Source organism: Hydractinia symbiolongicarpus, chromosome 9, assembly GCF_029227915.1.
Source record: "Hydractinia symbiolongicarpus strain clone_291-10 chromosome 9, HSymV2.1, whole genome shotgun sequence".
In the NCBI taxonomy this organism is placed as follows: Eukaryota; Metazoa; Cnidaria; class Hydrozoa; order Anthoathecata; family Hydractiniidae; genus Hydractinia; species Hydractinia symbiolongicarpus.
In genome coordinates this window covers 20,338,914-20,359,839 of record NC_079883.1, presented here as the reverse complement: position 1 = coordinate 20,359,839, position 20,926 = coordinate 20,338,914, and positions in this window count along the sequence as shown.

The following is a 20,926-nucleotide window of genomic DNA, read 5'->3' as shown; positions in this document are numbered from 1 at the left end:
GTTAATTTTAATCTCTGCTTGAAACCAAGGCTTATTATTACAAGTAGAAAATTAAGAAGATTTTGACTGTAACAATACTACCAAAACAGCATTTTCATATGTCCAATAAGTAAAAAATTTATACACATCAATTAAATGATGTTGAATATGTTTTTAAAGCCAAAACATGTAATTCGGGTAACGTGTATTGGATAGTCAATAGTGCAAACCAATTCATGCTATTGAAAGAATTTTGAATTTGGATTAAAAATTATTACTACAGTTTCAATATGTTTTCAGTAAACACTACCAATTCCTGATCTTTCCAATGTGATTCGTTCAGTTTTTTAACAAAACCGTGGGGTAGATATTTTAAAATTCTTATGATGATTTTGAGTATCCCTTATTACAATGTTTTTGGCTAACTTTGCTATTTTTTTGTATTAATAAAATGTCGTGTACAAGTTTAGTAAAACACAAATTAAGACAGTAAAACAAAAATATTTAAAACATGAAACAAATCGTATTTTGTGATACATATTTTGACACATTTTTGTACTCCAAGAAATTTCCTTAAGATCAAAATAAGGTTATTTTAATCATGATTATGAGCAAACTGGTTTAGATATGAATATATCTAATATAAGATATGAATCTTAATAAGGAAAAACACAAAAATATTTATACATATATATTTATATAACTATCAATTATATACATGCTATATAACAAAATGGAAGCTCTGTCTCACCTTGCAGAAAAAGGCAAAACAGGGCCTCTTAATAAGCAAAAAATAATAATTTTATTCAGTCAGAACACTACATAAGAAGTTTTAAAATTTTATTTCAAACTACTTAATGTATTTAAATAAAAAGCAATTTTAGTATTGCAGACTTTTGTTATAAACGCACATTCAAATATATTTCAATCCAGCAAGGACACTGTGTGATAGACATACGGGTATAGTTAGCTCCCCAACCTTTTCCAAAGCTGACACGAATGCAATATTGATAGAGCTTTGAGGTGTATGACCCTGAGTTCTCAGATGCATCATATTTTAAATCTTTAACAGAGTCATCTATGTTTTTTTCACTGACTTCATTTAACAGGTTTGGGTCCAGGACAAGAACTGAAGAGCCAGGTGGCAATCGTTTTACAACAGGAAGTGTAGTGGGAGTAAGGTCTGCACTTTCTGTTTGAATTGTTGGTGATCCAGTAAATAGTACAATTTCACTTTGGTTATATAACCAAACACCATCATATTCGCGGCTTAATTGGAACCCATGCCCTATTGTGCCTCTAACTTTATCTGACGATTCGTTTCTTTCAGAATTACAATTTAAAACCGACAAACAAAGTCCTTTACCCTGTGGCATTTCGTTAAATACATTAACACAGTCATCTTGAACATCAAAAATTTTTCCAACTCTAGTTTTATGTTCCCAATAACTAATTCTACACCAAGGAGATGACAAGTCATGATAGTATGAATCAGCAGATAAAGAACTGCCTAAAACAAGAGCAAATAAATCACAGTAATTAATATCTATATAATATACTATATAATCTATAATAAAATATATAGAATGATATAGCATAAGAAAATAATCAGTTAACTTTTGATATAACAAACCTGAAGTTCCTAAACTGAGTGTTTGTTATATCAAAGGGCTTCGTAAGGAATGACAGAATTTAGTTTGTACAATAGAGATGTTTGTTATATTAGTGGTTTGTAATATTGATAGTTCACTGTATTGGATTTAAATTTTAAGTTTTCCGGATAAAATTTAAACAGTGCTAGCATATAATTTCAATAATGTAATTTTGTGATCTGTTTTATTTCGCTACAGCCAACTATTCTTAGTGAAAAATGTCTGTGCAGCTATAAAAACGCTCACTTTATATTTCCTAAAATATACATACCATATAATGATGTGCTATATGATGAAGTTGTCGTGACCTCTGTGTTTTCTAAAATATGCAGATATATGTCTTAGCTACAGACCATAAAGGCTAAAACAGGTTTAAGTCAAAATACAATGTTCTCAGCTCACCTGAGGAGTAATTTGATGCAACAGTTTCACTCCATGTTGAATTTGACCAAGTTGAATAAGGTAGTAACGGTGAATGACTTGAAAAAGATTCATCATATGATGGTGGCAATACAGATTCTAGGTATAAATTTTACAGAATCCAGTTATCTACTTACTGTTGAGTTATAGCTAGCTAGCTAGCTAGCTAGCTAGCTAGCTAGATAGATAGATAGATAGTTAGCTAGCTAGCTAAGCTTTGTTCATTGAAAATAATTTTTTTAAAAAATTTGAGAATACCAACCTGAATATACAACGAGACTAGAATGATATGGATTTATACAAACACCATTTTCTTTATCACAATGGTTATATTGGCAACAACAAGGTAAGTCTCTTAAATAGTTATCTTCAGAAATTTGAGGGTACCTAAACGCTTGAGCTAGTACAAGTTTAGGAAAGTAATGAATGTATCTTTGAAAATGCCGCAGTTCCGATGTATGTACATGAATACACAGACTGTCAGCTCCACCTCGAGTTTTCAAACTTTGCAATAATACTTTTAAACTTTCTTCACTAAGACTTTTAAGCAAGCTCCTCAGCTTAGATTTTATATCGGCTGCAATGTCTTCGTCCATTCCTGAAAATATGGCGTACTTCCATATTTTTCTGATCAAGCTCGACTTTTTCTTAAACATAAACAACTTTGTGTTAGTGGTTTTTTTCTGTAGGTTTTGTATCTTTTCGCTCCACTTAAATACGAACACATGAAATATAGGTTCGTCCATAAAATTTTAACTTCTTGCGAAAACTTTGCTATATTGAACAAGCGTGCTTATGAACACTTTTAGCCAAAATTTCGGTACAGATAGAACTTTTCTTTTAATATGTCTGAAATTAATGTTGTTCTTGTTACTATAATATGATTGGTTGATCACAGAGCATGTGACGTCTAAGCCGAAGTCTAGACATAATGGCAGCCTAGACGTCTGATCGTGTTTTTTAGCAAACTTTCTTTTAAATAATTTTACCCGTTATTTTCATTGGTTGATAGAAGTCTCCTATTGTTCTTTATTGTTAAAAGGTCAGCTGCTTATCAAAAGGCTAATGTTACATCTACACGAAATAGACAAGGACAAAACTCTGGTTTGAGCGCTTTCCGCGCTGTGTTTATGCACAAAAAGTGCGACACAGAGCTAAAAACTTCTGTATATACGCGAAGTAAAGCACGTACTTTACCCGTTAGTTTGGCGCCAAAAATTACTGGTACTTTGAATCATTTTAAACACATATATTACAAATATGGCTTAATTTTTTTCATTTCTGTTTCCAGCCTGATCGGTGAAAGCCGTTTTCCACTTTAAGTTCCTCGGCACGGCACGAAGGAAAGGATAACATACAATCTTTTGATCATGCGTGATTAAAAATGTTCACACCACGCGAATGAGAAATTTTCTTTGCTGTTGCATTCCGGGGAAAGTTGCATCGCGTTATGTGGCGAAACAAGAAATAGAAAATCGGTTAGGCGTAATTTGGTGGCTTAGCTGCGACAGGCGAACCCGTGGATTTTTCCACGAGATAACGACTAGTTATATAAAAAAATTATGTTTTTTTTCTATTATTTTCCGTTCCTTTCCGTAGAAAATTTTCCTGAAGTATGGAATGCAGCCTTTTTTAACACTGAAAAAGGATTCAAAATATCTATTTTGTTCTTAATACTCAAAAGCTTGTTACGCTCAGCCTATTTTATATTATTTATATAATTATTTATATTCAGTTTCTCTCAAACAAAAGCTTTGACGCAAACAAATGTCAAAGGAAATCCCTAAAATTCTAATTCACCTCATAGCAAACCCCGAGTTACAATCAACCAATAAGCACAAAGTCGGCGTGGTCACATCTTACCTCTTAAATAATACAAGAATTTATTATATTTTTTGAGTGAGTGAGAGGTCAAAACACAAGATTTCTGATATTGACCACGTAAGCAAAGAACAATAGAATTACCAATCACAAAACGCGGTAGTATTCTGACTGCAGGAAAATCGTTTGAAACCCAGCGTAATTTTTCCCACATTAAATTCCGATTTCCTGCTGGTAAGAAAAATTATGCTGGGTCTCCTGGCTAGATCGCTCTATAAATTAAAGAATTCGTTTCTATTAGACGATTTACTATCGTATCGTCAAGGGTTTTGTTTCTATTCACCTTGTGTTGTTTCGGCATATATTATCTATCATTTGGCTATTACTCCACGCCTATTGCGAAAGTGATATAACGTGTCACGGATAGCTTTTAAGACAATATTTTTAAAAAATAACAGGTGCATCTTGTATCTTTCTTAAATTACGGCGATATTCTTATCGCCTGATGCACTGGGGACGAGGTTGTGTTTTAGGATGTTTCGACTAAAACTCCTTTCTAAACTTTTTCAGAAAATTATCATACTATAATCCATCACAAAAATTATTGAGACCTGTGGCTTGTTTTGTATCATGGCTCCCCCATTGATTTTTGAGACGCGACGCTCCGCTGAATCGAAACGAAGTCAACACGCACGTTTTTTTGGCCTTTTCGGACATTTGGCGTTAGCCTAATCTTTTTGACATGATATCAGCCTGAAATTCGATTTTGTTGTTATCTCTATAATAATAGCCGTATTCCGTCTGTCTGTCTCTGCGCGGAACCCCCGCTGAGTTAGAAAATGATGCTACGGAAACACGAATATCAAATGCGATATATTTTTATCCACTTTGTTGCGACGGGTAAATATAAAGGACGGGCGAAACCGTGGATTTTTCCACGGGCAACGACTAGTCTCTATAATAATAGCCGTATTCCGTCTGTCTGTCTCTGCGCGGACCCCCCGCTGAGTTAGAAAATGATGTTACGGAAACGCGAATATCAAATGCGATATATTTTTATCCACTTTGTTGCGACGGGTAATTATAAAAGAACGGGCGAACCCGTAGATTTTTCCACGGGCAACGACTAGTCTCTTTGAGAATAGCCGTATTCCGGGCGACCTCGTAGCCGTATTCCGTCTGTCTGTTTGTGCGCGAGAAAACAGCCGTGTTGCGACACACGAAATATGCGATATATAAAGGACGGGCGACCCTGTGGATTTTTCCACGGGCTAACGGCTGGTCTATGTTAGTTCGTCTGTCACGCAAAATGGTACCGAAAGTAGCAAGACGCACCTATGCGGTTTAAAAAGAACAGGCAAACCCGTGTATTTTCCACGGGCCACCGACTAGTATTATAAATATAATATATATTATTTTCATTCTCAAGCAACCAACCTTGTCCCCAGGGCTCTTTTTTCACTTTTTGACACTGACATGGTGTTTTAAACTCGTTCCCAGGGCTTTTTGTCTCTCATCGACGCTGCGCTTATTGGTAGGTCTGCCATGTTCGTCTCGCCGTCCGATATTCAAAAAGAGACAACTTTTCCTGGGATCGAGGTTGATGGTGTTTATAAGAAAGGAGCCCAGGTGGTAGCTGGTGAAAATAACCATCTCTCGTGCTTTTTGAATCTTCGGAGGCACTCATATTTGAATTGATCAGAAAGCCCTGAAGACGAGGTTGGCAACGGGACTTGTTTAATTGCATGCGTCTAAAATGTTGCACGTGTAGCCACCATAAAAACCGACAAAAAAGATAGAATTACCTACAACTTTGTCGACCGAAAAGATGAATCTGGAAGGAATGTACCGTCTGAATGTTGGTCGCCGTTGAATATTTCGCTGGCAGGTAACAGACCAAGCAATTATGCTACCCCTATACCCCAAGAGTTCACAGATTATATTATAAATGAGGGCAAATATTTTAATGTAAACATTTTTAAATCGTCAAATGGAGGATGATTTTTCTTATTTGGTTAACAGATAATATGCTGCAAAAACGTGTTGCGACAACCTACTTACTTATGTTACTTATGTGAACTTTTGAAGTTGTAGCTTCACGCCTGTCGTGGACGACCGACGTCAGTCACTTCTTCCGCTTCTTCTACTCCATCTCTAAAGAGAGGAGGATGAGGATTAGATCGAAGTACAGTGACTATACTGTTTTCTGAGGCTTCATTTGTCCCGGGGATCGGAGGTTCATCTGGGAGATTTTTGAGAAACTTGTCGAGGGCTGTTTTAAACTTTAAAACTGGACATGAAGTGATGCTTCTTAGAGACTTGGGCAGGGCGTTGAAGGTTCTTGGAGCTTGATAACGGAAGCTGTTGTGTAGTTTAGCGAAGCTTGTGGAATTGTTCAGCACCGATGGTAGTTGAAAGAGACGCCCTTTTCTTTGTGTTGCATGGGTTTGCATGGGTGGGTGAAGGTTTGGGACAATGCCTTCAGCTATTTTCCAACTGTATATGGCTTGATAGCGTTCACGTCGTCGTTGTAACGAGTACAATTTGAGCTGTTTAAGTGCGTTGTTGTAAGTCATTCTGTGTACACAGTTGATCTTTTTCAGGTAGCTCCATTGCAGAACTTTTAGTACCTTGATTTGTCCTTTACTAGCAGGAAACCAAAGTTGAGAGGAGTACTCAAGTCTAGGGAACTTCTGGTGATCGCGATCGAAAGACTCGAAGAATCAAGCTTGTAAGTTGTTTTGTATTTTCTACGATTTTATTTATATGCGATTTGAAGGTAGCATTATCTGTCATTAGTATTCCAAGATCTTTGGTTTGTGTTTTTGGTTGGATTTGTGTTGATGCTGTTGTTTTGTACTTTGACTTTGACTTCAGATCTAGGTCTTTTCCATACTGTAGGAGTTCAAACTTTGTATTGTTGAACATCATGTTGTTTTGTGTACTCCATTTGTAGACTGAGTTTAGGTCTGCTTGCATTTTTTCAATGTCACTTTCAGAGCTAACCTTCATTGTAAGTCTTGTATCATCTGCAAAGCTTGAGAGTGATGCGTTCTTTACAGAAAGATCAATATCCCCCATAAGGATCAAGAAGATGAGCGGTCCAAGCACACTTCCTTGTGGTACACCAGAGATGACTTTTGTGGTGCGTGAGTGGTGACCGTTTACTGAGACGTACTGGGTTCTGTCTTTTAGGAAGGACTTCAGCCATTTGAGTAGTTTGCCTTTGATACCTAATGTCTATATCGACCTTGTCAAATGCTTTTGCGAAATCCAGGTATACAACATCAGCGTTTGAGTTGTTGCAGAGTATTTGTAGAATGTTGTTGAAATGGTCAAGAAGCTGGCTCAGATATGACCGTCTACCACGAAAACCATGTTGGGAGCTGTTGAACAGGTTATTATCTTCCATAAATGACACAATTTGATTTCGGACAACCTTTTCAAAGACCTTTATGATGTGGGAAGTTAGGGCAATTGGGCGGTAGTTTTCAGCTTTAGTTTTGCTTCCACTCTTGTGCTTTGGGGTTATTATAGCACTGGTTAGTGTGTCTGGAATGGTTCCTTCTTCAAATGATTTCGTCCAAATCAGCTTGAGTGGGGTGGCTATGACGTTTTTGCACTTTTTAGGTAGGATAGATGGGAAGCCATCAGGACCAGAAGAGGAGTTTGCTGAGAGTTAATTGATTGCCTTAAAGAAGTGTGTTTAATCGAATATCACGTTTTGTAGTGAGGGTTTGCTTGGACTTTGGTTTTGTTTGTTAGTGTACTGTTTCGGTGTGCTGAACATCTTGCAGTACTGCGTCAGTAGCATTTCGGCTATCATTTTTGAATCAGCAGAGATGTAGTTCCCCAGGGGCGGATCTAGGGTTAGGCAGCCTAGGCAATTGCCTAAGCCTAGTTTTGTGAACTAGAAAAAAAATTCTCTATAGATAGAATAATCTAAAAAAAAACTAAATTATTTTTATCAATTTATTTTTGGCATCCGCCGATTTCGACTATGACGATGCGCGGCGTGCGTGTTTTATTTTACTCAAATAAGCAAACCCGGGGCGATCTTAGGCAAAATGTCTATTCGCCTAAAACGTCCGCGGGTTTTAAAGTTCCGAATGAATGAAAATCACAGATGGAAGAAAAAACGCCTAAAACGTCCGCGGGTTTTCAAGTTCCAATGAATGAAATTCTGGAATGTGAAGAAAAAACGCCTAAAACGTCCGTGGGTTTTAAAGTTTAAACGCCTAAAACGACCACGGGTACGGTTACATGGAGTGGATGTTTCTTTTTCAACATGGTTTACCTGGATCAGGTCCAATTGCAGGGAGCACTTCAAATGTCTAGAATATTAAAGCAATTGTATGCCACCTAAGTTAAATAAAGAAGTTTTGAATTTGGAAACCTTTTCAGATATTGAAAGGATTGGAAATGCTGGAGAGAAGTATTTTGGCCACGTGTGCCGTGTTGTTGTCTCAAACCAAACCTTTATCTTCCTCTGCAAGAGACAATAAATTCAGTAATACTTGAAATATTTTAGTTTTAGCTGCTCCTGAATTTTAGGCACTTTTGTGTCAAGAACTATTCTTAAAAGTGGTAAACCAGCAGATGTTCTTACAAAACGTGTAATTTAAATCTTTTTCTTATCAAAACAAAAGGTTTTAACTTGGCCTTGATCAAATGCATTGTTTAAAAACATAAAAGCCCAATGCCAAACGAGATAGCTAACGGAGGCAATTTATGTAAACACTGTCTTGGCGGTCGAAAGATGTTTTGATGTGTATGTTAAATTCGGTATAGAGTATTACTAGCTACCTGTATGTGTATTAGTTGGAATTTTGTTAGTTTTTTTTCTTTAACGTCTTAAGGGTCACTGGCTTCGTGTAGGCTTCGTGTAGCCGTTTATGCAACTGTGTATCTTTGTTTCTGTTTGGGAGAGAATACATTCTTGTAAGATAACTAAGGGACAGCTCTTTCATGAACGCAAAAGTCCAAGCTAAATGTTAATAGATCTGCAGATCCCCTTTCCCTCCCCTAAACATCAAATCAGAAAAGGTAATCTTTGAATGTTGTCAGTCCTTGAAACCATAAGCACTCATCCATGTGTCCCTGCTAAGCAGGTAGACACTAAAAGTTATTAATTCTTTCTGTTCTCTAAGAAATCGATGTATACAGTATGAGATATAATTAAACGTCAAAGGATTCTACCTCGTCCCACCGCCAAATTATACGCTTAGCATATACTTTTTTATTGTGATTGTCCCTAAGAACTTTGACTTTGTGGGAACTTTTAAACAGTGCATTTTATATGCAACATCCCACTGCTCATTTTAAAACTTTTAAGAACACGAGAAGATCTCTTTGACTTTCCCATGTTACTTTTAATTGTAATAATATTGCTAAAAACAAAAGAATGAAGCAATACCTAATCTAAGAATAGTCCAAGTTTGTTTTATAATATTTCTTATTCTCATCTTGCTGAGCAATACATTGATATAATTTTGTTTTAGGATAAGATATTTTGATGTCACCCTGGTACCTAAGATGAATATTCTTCTGACAATGAAAATCACCATCAATTAAAAGAACACAGATTTGTTAATCCTTATAATATTGGAAAACTGTAAACAATGGATATATATCTGGTATAATCCACAAAGTTGTGTTTCATAAGAGGAACTAAGAAGGTAAAAAAAATCAATCAAAATAATTTGTATTTTGATGTCACCCTGGTACCTATGATGAATATTCAAGTAAATAACACAGAAGATTTGTTCTGAATCCTTATAATATTGGAAAACTGTAAACAATGGATATATATCTGGTATAATCCACAAAGTTGGTGAAAAAAATCAATCAAAATAACTTGTGAATATTCAAGTAAATCATAGAAATGATTTTCACGTAAAACATATACAGATCGAAACAAGAATTGCATGTTAAAAAACGTTCTGTTACAGACTGTAAACTAACAAAATGTCATGTCAACTTATGGATATGAGTAGGATTTGTATATATGTTGCTTTTTATATGAGAATCTTCATAATTGGCTTATAGTTACTAAAACTTTCTTAAAGATTTTACAGTATTAAAATATTTTTTAAACATAGTTGACAGGGACATGTAAGGGTAAATAATATGAGACATCTTAAATGTTTTGATGTTATTTTTCTAATTTCCAACTCTTTTCTGGCTTAATAAACTGCCTGTCTCTTGTGGGAATTTCATAGCATTAAAATTAATGCTTAATAGAAATTGGTGCAAAACTACACCAGTAACCCTAATGCTAAACTGTATTAACTTCATGAAGAGGTGATTACTATATACTTTTTGTACACGTTTATTATATGTTGCGATCTTACACTGTAAGTCTAACTGGAAATCTTTCATTCTTTTATATGCTGGTTTTCTTTGTGCATTTGCACGTTGTTACCACAGACTATAATTTTCCAAACAATATTTCTACGTTGCACTACTGTTGACTATCTATTCCTAAAATTGTCTTGTAATGTAATTTTTTGTTGTATTGTTAGTTATTAGACTTATTGCATGTTTTGAAATGAAGCAAATCCCCAACTTATTACTTGTACTCGTATTATGTGCGCAAAACGAAAAAAGATGCTAAGATACTTAATACCAATATGTGATTCAAAGAAATTATGGAAACGCTAACCCTGTTTCAAATCGAATTTGCTAACCAGACGCATTTTCCATCCGCATGTTTTAACAAGGATAAAGTGGTAAAACTACGGGGGTTACTGTTATTTGTTTGGCTATAAAGAAACTTTCGTTTCTAATCTAGAAGGATTCTTAATAACTAAAAACCTTACTTTTGGGAAAATTTTAGTTCCTTTTACAGCAAAAACACAAAACGGCCGATTTACCTCGTACAACACCACAACCCTTGACATTACTTTGCCAAAAAATCTATGAAATTTTGCCTAACCAGAAAAAAATCCTAGATCCGCCCCTGTTCCCACTCTCGTCGACTAGGGGACCAACAGTGGATTTAACTTTTGAGAACTTTTTTGCGTAGGAGAAGAAGAATTTGGGGTTGCGCTTTATTGATTCTTTGGCTTTCTCTTCTTGCACGATGGTTGAATTTCTATATGAGAGTTGTAGTGACTTTTCAATCTGAATGAGTTCTGCCTGGAGCCTATCAGTACGTGGTGGCGATGTAACGCGTACTAGTTGTTTGTTTATCCTGGTTCGTCTCATGAATGCCATTCTCTCTCTTGGAATTTTATTTCTGTTGGTTTGTTCTATCTTTCTTGATGGGACATGTGTCTCTGGTTTCTTAGTGCAGATGTTGTAAAATCTATTTAGCATGTCCGGTACATCAAGATCTTGGAATTCCCGCTCCCAGTTGACTGCATGGAGTTTTTCCGTTATGCAAGTCCAGTTTACACTTACACTCTGGTAATTTAGAAGATCGAAAGGGGGTGAAAAGACTCTAGGAATTGTCTGTTGTGGGAGATGTGAGGGTACATAAGATGTTGATATATCTAGGAAGCAGTGGTGTGATATTGATCTGAGCGTAGGTATAAATGAGATATCGTGAATGATGTTGGTGTTGTTGGTGAATACAAGGAAGTATGTTTCCAGCTATGTGTGTAGGTTTGCGGATGATTTGGGTGAGACTTAGTTCAAGTAGTAGGTTGTTTGTGATGGTGATCAATTCGTTTTCACCTCTGCTACTATTTTGGTTTGGGGTGCAATCCGGCCAGTTGGTGTGAGGTAGGTTGAAGTCACCCATTATGAATATGTCTGGAGATAGGGAGATGTTCAGTACTTGATGTAGCTCATTTATTGCTTGTGAGTAGTTTTCTGGTTTATCTGTTGTTTTGGTGGTCATCTGGTTGTCGGTATATAGTAGCTAGGGCTAAGTTCTCATGCTCTAGGTTAAAGTCACCCATTATGAATATGTCTGGAGATAGGGAGATGTTCAGTACTTGATGTAGCTCATTTATTGCTTGTGAGTAGTTTTCTGGTTCATCTGTTGTTTTGGTGGTCATCTGGTTGCCGGTATATAGTAGCTAGGGCTAAGTTCTCATGCTCTAACAAGATGACGATGATCTGTATTGCATTGTCTGAGTAGTTTAGGACTGGTTTGAAGGTGGCTGCTAGGTCGTTTCGAACATACATGGCTACATACATGGCTGAGTACCGTCCATGTTGGGATGTCTTTCTACGAGTGCTATCTGTTCGAAAGATTTTGTAACCGTTTATGTGTAGTTCGGCATCTGTATGGTTGTGTAACCAGGTTTCTGTAAGACCAATAAAGAGTTGCTTCTTGGTATGAAGTATGTCAGAGATATATGAAACTTTAGATTGAACAGTTTTTGGTTTCAGTCCTTGTATGTTAATATATGAGAAGGAGTTCAGTACCTCTTTGAAATCTGGTTGTTTGTTATTTGTTGATGTGGAAGTAATATGAGGTGGGTTAGCGGTTTTGGTGGTTGAAAGAAGGAAAGGATGTTGTGTTGATTGAGCATTGGTACTTGATTTTGGTTTGGGTGAGGATTGTAGGCCTGTTGGGTAGTCATGGCTTTGATTTTGGTATCCATTGCCACAAGAAGCCTGTATTCCATGTGGCGGATGTATTCTAAAAAATCTGTGTTTGTGGTTTGAGGCAGCATTTGGGCTTGGTTGGGTAGGATGATCACGGTACTCATTAATGGTCTGATTCTTTTTGTTCCTTTCATATGGCTTTTGTTGCGTTTTAGGTTGTAACATTCTCTCTTTGTGAGTGACGTTGAGCAGATTAATGGGTGGAAGGAAGGTACATTTATTGCCAAGAGTGCATCCGTTTCTTGCATTGGTTCCATGAGTTAAAAAGGGCTTACATGGTGATGAGTGCAAGAACTTGAATTCTTTACCTTTAATTCTGTCAAATTTGTATTTTCCTTTAATGTAGAATCTGCATGTTGGTTTTGGTTTGTGACTATCTTCATGTGATTCAGGGTTCTCTGTTGTCAAATGTTGGCTTCCCCTAATGTGGGTTTCTGGTTGTGATTTTGGCAGGGTGATGTCATCTTCTTCGTCTTTATTGGACAGAATTAGTGGTGCCTGACTTTCAGTTTCTGTTTCATGCTCACCTATATCATCTACTACTGTGACAGGGGGTTCTGAAGAAGCTGACTGTGAAAGATTTTGTTGACACTCTGTTGATGTTAATGTCCCAGGGGCTGACGGAAGGTTTTGTGTTTGATAGGTTGGGTTCGTTTCTTCTTGGGGAATAACTTCAAGCTCACAAGCTCCGCAGATATAGTAGATCCCCGGGACGTTGTAAGGATTGTAGTTTGGAGTACCATCTGGAAAAAGATTAACGAAACACTCTATGTGAACTTCTTGTCCACAAACCTTACATGCAAGAAAGGTTTTGTCTGTCCGCCTTATACAATATTTTTCATTGCAAATTTGACAGGTACCAGGGAATAGGTTTTGTATTCTGCAGATTAGATTGTACAGTATCGCAGGCTTGTTGGATGTTTCAGATGTTTTTTTTTCAGATAGGTTAGTGTTTCTTTGAGGGTCTCTTTAAGACATTGGTTTAGGGACTTATTTATTTGTGAGGATGGTTTAAGTGGGTCATATAGAATAAAAAGTTTTTCAGTTACAAATGTAAAGAATCTTAGCCATTATGCCCTTCCCACCCTAATCGAAGATCGCCCCGATATCGTTGTGTTGCACGTAGGAATTAATGATCTACTTAATATGGACGAAAACGACAATACTGAAGAACAAATTGCTAATAACATCGTAAACATAGCAGATATATGTAAAGAGCATGTCGTGGAAAAAGTTTTTATATCAAGTATCATCAGGTGCAAGCGAGTATATTTTGAGAAAATTAATAAAGTGAATAGAGCCGTAGAAGATAAAGCTATTGCACACGACCATATTTTTGTAAACAACGAAATGATTAAAGAGCTCAACTTGTGGAAAGATGGTCTACACTTAAATGATAATGGGAAAGTATTTTTAGCCAATAATTTTTTGAATTATTTAAATAATTTTTTATATGTAAACACGGTTTCTTGGGGTGTTCCGTAACTTTAAGTGATGTCTCAAAAAAGGAGCAAGATAGTTTTTCTAATATGTGATTTAGAAAATGCTAAACGTTTGCGGCTTAAGCATCCGAATAATCCTTTGCTTTGCTATTTAAACTTAAATAGCTTAAGGAACAAGATAGTAGATGTTCGCGAAGTTGTAACTAAAATATCACCAGTTTACTTTGTTTATCAGAAACTAAATTGAACCTTGAATTTCCGTCTTGCTCAATTTGATATTGAAAATTATGAAATACGAAACAGAAGAGACAGGGATAAAAATGGAGGGGGACTTATTGAATACGTCAAAAAAGGGCTGATTTGTAAGCATTTATCGAACCTTGAGCCAAAGAAAAATGAAGTTATTTGTTCTGAGATTACAGTGAGTAATAAAAAATGGGCCATTTTTAGTGTATATAGACCACCAGAATCTTCTTACTTAAACAACTTTTTTATTGAGATAGAACTTGATTTGGCTTTCAAAACTTATGATAATGTTGTAGTCATGGGCGATATAAATATTGATTGTGATGACTCAAGTTCGACAGGTTTTGACAATTTTACAACTTTTTGCGAAACCTACAATTTAAAAAATTTAATAAAACAAAAAACATGTTTCACAAATACTCGTGCATCACGAATAGATGTGTTTTTAACAAATAAACATGCATGTTTCCATAATTCTAAATCTTTTGAAACTGGACTTAGTGACCACCACCATATGATTTCTACTTTTATGAAGACTTTGTTAGTACGTTTAAAATCGAAAGAGATATCGTATAGGTGTTTTAAAAAATTTGATGAGCAAGGTTTTTTTGAAGAAGTGAGGAGAACAGATTTTTGTCGTGATAACACAGATCCAAATGTAAGTTATGAGAACCTTGTACTGAAATTTCGAAATATAATTGATAAACATGCACCTATAAAAATTAAATTAGTTCGAGGTAACGAAGCCCCGTTTATGAATAAAAAATTACGAAAAGCAATTTACACAAAATCTCGTCTTAAAAACAATTTTAACCGAACAGATGAAAATAGGGCAAAATATAAAAAACAAAGAAATAAGTGTGTTAGTATGAGACGACAGGCGATTAAAGAGCATTTTAATAGAATTATAGAGGGTGGCATTATTCAAAATAAGAAATTTTGGAGCACTGTTAAACCTTTCCTTACTAACAAATCAGGTAAGAGCTCTAATGAAATCATGATTGTTCACGATGATATTATAGTAACGGATGATAATGAATTAGCGGAAATTTTCAATGAAGCGTACATACACATAGTTGAAAAATTTAGTGGAGTTAAACCAATGTGTCGCTACGAAATTATCAATCTAAAAATAGAAATGAAGTTATCTCAAAGAGATTCTTATAAAAAAACATATAACAATCACCCTAGTATTCTTGAAATTAAAAATTCACTAATTAATCAAAATAATGAAATGTTGTTTAACTTTAAGGAAGTCTCGGAAAATGAAGTTTCTAAACTTTTCGGGGATCTAAAAGTAGGTGTGGCATCTGGAGAGGACAAGATAACAGCTAAAATGGCGAAGTTAGCAAAACCTTATTTGATAAAAGTCTTAACAAATGCCAATAACAACAGTATTTGTCTTTCTGTTTTTCCGAGGAGAGGCAAACACGCTACTGTATCCCCTATTGATAAAGGTGGGAAAGATAAGTTATGTGTAAACAACTATAGACCAGTCAGCATTTTAAATATATTTTCAAAATTTTATGAGAGAATAATTAAATCTCAAATTGTTGATTATATTGATAGAAAACTTTCAGAATTTTTATCAGCCTATAGGAAATCATATGGCACACAACATGTACAACATGAATGGAAACAAAAATTAGATAAACATTACGTAGTTGGTGCAGTTTTAATGGATCTATCTAAAGCTTTTGATTGCGTGCCTCATGATTTACTTATTGCTAAATTAAATGCCTATGGCTTTAGCCAGGATGCCCTACTAATTTAATTTTATCGTACCTTTCTGACAGAGAGCAATCTACCCGCATAAATAATCAGCATAGTCTTTTCCAATTAATTCTGTCTGGAGTACCCCAAGGATCAATTTTAGGACCTATTTTATTTAACATTTTTATTAATGACTTTATTTATTTTATTAAAAAAGCCAGTGTACACAATTATGCTGATGACAATTCCCTTTCTGCTTTCTCAAACTCAATTTCAAACTTAATTAAACTTTTAGAATGTGAATCTAATATAGCACTAATGTGGTTGAAAAATAACAAAATGATGGCGAATCCAAAAAATTTCAATCAATCATTGTCACCAGAGATAAATGTAACAATTGTGATTTAGTGGTAAAAATTGGCAACGAGTTAATTAAAACAGAAAGCGAAGTTAAATTACTAGGAGTGACCATTGATAATGGCTTGAATTTCGACTCTCACATTTCTAAACTTATCAAAAAATCATCAGCACAATTGAATGCACTGTTTAGACTTAGCACGTTTTTATCTCACAAAGCCAAATTAGCGCTGGTACAAAGTTTTATATACTCTAACTTTAATTATTGCCCTTTAGTATGGAATTTCTCTTCATATAAATCTTTGTTGAGAATTGAACAAATTCAAAAGAGAGCTTTGCGTTTCTTATTAAATGATAATGATAGTACTTACGACAAACTCTTTTTGAAAGCAGGAAAATACCAAATGAGAGTCTATAGACTTAAAACATTATGTACAGAAATATATAAGACTTTGCACGAACTCAATCCGACAAAAGATATCTTTAAATTTCATGGGAGTGGTAGACCAGTGAGATCACAAAATGTTAATAATTTAACAGTCCCAAATAGATACCGTTAGTTTTGGAACAAAAAGTCTCTCTTCCCTGGGGCCAAAAATATGGAATGGATTACCCAATCACTTAAAATCCTCAGAGTCTCTTAGTATTTTTAAAAATGCGATCAAAAGTTGGAATGGAAGTAAATTTTTTTTGTGAGGTATGTGAATTGTCCCAAATACGCTTTTAGTTAAATTTTACTCTTTTTGTATATATAAAAATTTAAAAATATTTTGTCTCATTCAATTAATATTATTTAATATTATTTCTATTTGCACTTTAACTTTAGTCGGTTTTGATTAGCACTACTTTATAGAGCTATGTATATATTTTTCTTTTTCACGAAACTTTGTATATAATGTACCGACTATAAATAAATTTACAAAACAAAACAAAACAAAACAAAACTAAAAAAAGCCCCTGTATACTGTTGGAGGATCCGGTACATTCCCATAGGCAAAGGTACTATACGTGCACCAGCCGTGCTTGCCCAGTTGTACCATTCCGGCATCTTGGTCTTAACAATCGGACGATTTTTCGACAGCTCCTGTTTCTTCAAATTATCCATGGCCTCCGGCGTTGGTAGTATGGTTACAGGCCTGACCGGCTTTCATTTCCGGCCCTTCTGGGTGGCCTCTGTGGTATGTCCTCCACAGGTATCAATAGAATCTCGAAATCTGCATAGATGGCAAAGGGTATCTTGAATTGTTGCTGCCCATCCCTCTAATATAACCATTTTTCGGCCTCTGTCGGCATTGTAATCTTGACTGTCCCATGATCGATGCAGTACCTTTAATGATTGTCCTTCGATTCGGCTGTTGGAAAGTTTAGGCAGAAGTGCATTTTTGCAGTATTTTTTGAGGTATCACTACCCAGAAGCCTACACAGAATTTTGATGGCAGTATAGTGAGTCTTTCTATAATCGGCGATAAGAAGCAGGTTCACCTGCTTCTTACGTCTGTTATACACCGATCTACGTAGGATATTGATCTTCTTCCCTGTTATATAGAGAACTTTTACCGCAATCTCCTTATTGTTATTCTCCAACTTTGATATATCCTTGATACTTGTAGGTAACTCTATACCCTCTCTATTATAGTGGCCTACATAGGGCCTTAGCTTGCTGATTCTTTGTGGATCTCTTTTAATCTCCTCATCATGTAGGCCGGCGATGATGCCCCACTTGAAAACTCCTTATAATATTTTTCGGGTTATTAATGGCTTTCTTGGAGGCTATCCATTAGGGTGCCTGTATATATGATGAACCCCTAAGTCTACGCGAGGTATAGGATTTGGAATATTGTAAAACCACTCCGGGGTAGTGCAGGGTTTTCCACACCTGTTTTGATTTCAGCAAATATGCTGGATAGGATGTCATCTATCATCTATGTCGTGACCCTGGAATGCCGGGGCCATATTACTATGAAAGACCTTTTTTCACCTCGATGTACTCCTCATCATTGGCCTCCCCCGGATTCCCCTTCCTCTTCCACATAATCCATAGCGAAAGCTGTACCTTCGCTGACCCCATATCTTCTACCTGCCTCCCAACCAAGGTTCGCACATTGGGTCGCACCATCCTGATATACCCATCAACGTCAACATCTCCTATACCGGGAATTCGGAAACTCCGGAAAGTCCTGTGAAGAGCATGCTTATGTTCCTGGGTGTGAAGTCGTGTCCCGGCTGTTCATGTAGATAGTCCTCCTCGGCCTCCTGTTCGACTTCATTATCTTCAGTGTAGGTCTTGTATTTGCTACCCTACCATAGAGCCCCATCACCTTGCGTTTGAAGGCCTCATAGGTCCCCTTGGCCCCCTCTTTTATGGGTTTCGGAACAGCGTCCACAAGCCAGTTACAAAAGTCCTTAATTCCATCTATTACAACGGATCAATTTTTCGACGGCTTCTGTTTCTCAAAAATATCCATGGTCTCTGGCATTATAGATTCAATTGGAACCTTTTTAGGTGGCCTCCAAGCGTATTGCGGTACATCCTCCGATGTTGGTTTAACTGGAATCCTTTTAGGTGGTCTCCGGACGTATTGTGGTACATTCTCCAATAAGGCAATCAATTCAGCTTTACGTAGTCTATAATACCCTGTTAATCCACGACCTTCTGCAATATCACGTAATTATTATATACAATTTTTTGTTTTGTCAAAGAATTTCATTCTGCTCAAAACTAACGCGATTATTTCCCCTTACTCATTTTTGTATGATAGGAATTTCCCCTGTATGTGCGTTGATTATAGGGAATTGTGCTATAAAATATTGGACCCCTTATTCTACATTGATGACGCCATCTGTAGTGAGTACTAGGTCCTTAAATTATGTGGATCACTATGGGTGCGGTGACTATTAGGGAATTGTCGTTGGGTTGCTGGGGTTGCTGTGACATCACGGCATTGCGCGTGCGTGCCTGTGCTAGAACATACATTTCCCTATCTCTACTAGACGGTAAACCCGGCGTCGAAACGCCGGGATTAGCCACAAGTAACTGTTGTTGAACGCCCTAAGGAGCACCTAAAAAGAACTGCAAACTGTGCGACACAGTCAGGTGGAGCGCTTTAGTACAGGTGTACAGTATGTCGTAAATCAAGTGAAGCGCATACACCATTATAGTGTTGCGACTGCAACATATTTTTCAAAAAATAACTTTCCCGCAACAAAGGCTGAAATAAAAACACAGTTTACAACCGCGTCATAGCAAAAACAATCGATCAATATTATTTTATTTTGCGGAATAAGTTTTTGTAAAAGTTAAAAAATTATTCGTGACACCGGGCTAAGAGCTTAGTACAGTTAAACAAAGTTGGACAGGCGTATAGGAACAATACCCTTTTACAAAAAACTTTCTCACTGACTCTTTTTAAATAAAAACACAAGAAACAGTCCATTGCTAACACAGGGCTGACTGGTTAGTCCAGGTAAGCAGTGTTGCACATTCCTACGTAGGCGTGATCCCAAGAAAGTTTAAAATTAATTCACAGTGGGCTGACCCCTTAGTACGGGTCATCGCACATGCCCATAGGCGTAACAGCCTTTTTAAAAAAAACAACCTGTTGTTAACACTGGGCTAAGTTGAACAGGCGTATAGGCGTAATACCTTTTCCCAAAAAAAAAACTTTCTTGCAACTTTGGTTTAAATAAAACACAGGGAACAGCTTGTCGTTACCCGTGCAGCTAAAACAATTGCTCAGCCGTTTTATTTGGAGAAAAGGTTTTCAGTAAAATATGTAAAAGATGTAGCTAGCTACCTAGCTAACTGCATTAAGCATAAGGATTGTTGCTTAAGAATATTGTTGTAACCAAACTGCATTTCATACTTTCACTTTTTAAGGAGCTAGCTGCCACAGCCTCAACATATAAATAAATGTTGGCTAGTATAAAAAGCTCTAACAACAAACAGAATAAAAATAAGTGAGGCTCTAGCTAACTAGCTAACCTTCAAAATCTTCGTTCCTAGCCAAACATTCTAAAACTGGTGCGTTTAAGATCTGTATGTGCCCAAAAAACGTGACAATATATTTAATGAAAAGAAACAGAAAACAAATATTACAAAAAATATAAAGCTCTCAGAAGATAAAAAAGTCCAACAAACCTCATAGCCTGACCATACACGACCGTTTTTTAAATCAAAATGGCCTTCGTTCATTCAGCCGCGAAAATCTTTGATTGTTTCTTAAGGGAGATCTTGGATTCTTTCTGGTCGCAAAAATCTTGGATTGTTTTTTAAAGAATCAGGCGTCGTGATTAGTATACTACGCGCGAGCGGTGAAAACAAAGTCGGAAAAATATATCGCATTTGGTATTGGTGCGCGTTATGAAAATTTCGTGTTTCCGCCACGAGACACGGCCTTCGCGGACAGGCAGACAGACGACGGCTATTATTAAAGAGACCAAGCTTGACCCCAGCACCTTTTGCCCTGGCTAGAACTATCAGAAGGCGTAGCGCCGTTGAGAACAAATAGTCCTAGGGACGAGGTTGTAAAGAGACTAGTCGATAAAGCCGTGGAAAAATCCACTGAGGCAGGATAAAAATTTCGATTTCGTCAGCAACCCATCTTCTAAAAAAAATTTGTTTTCGCGTTGCGTGTATTGTGTAGATCTTAAAGCGCTGATCAATCATGTACTTTTGGGAAACGGTTGCAGAGATATTGGGGTTTAAAGGTTTTTTGATGACGTCATTAACCCGTC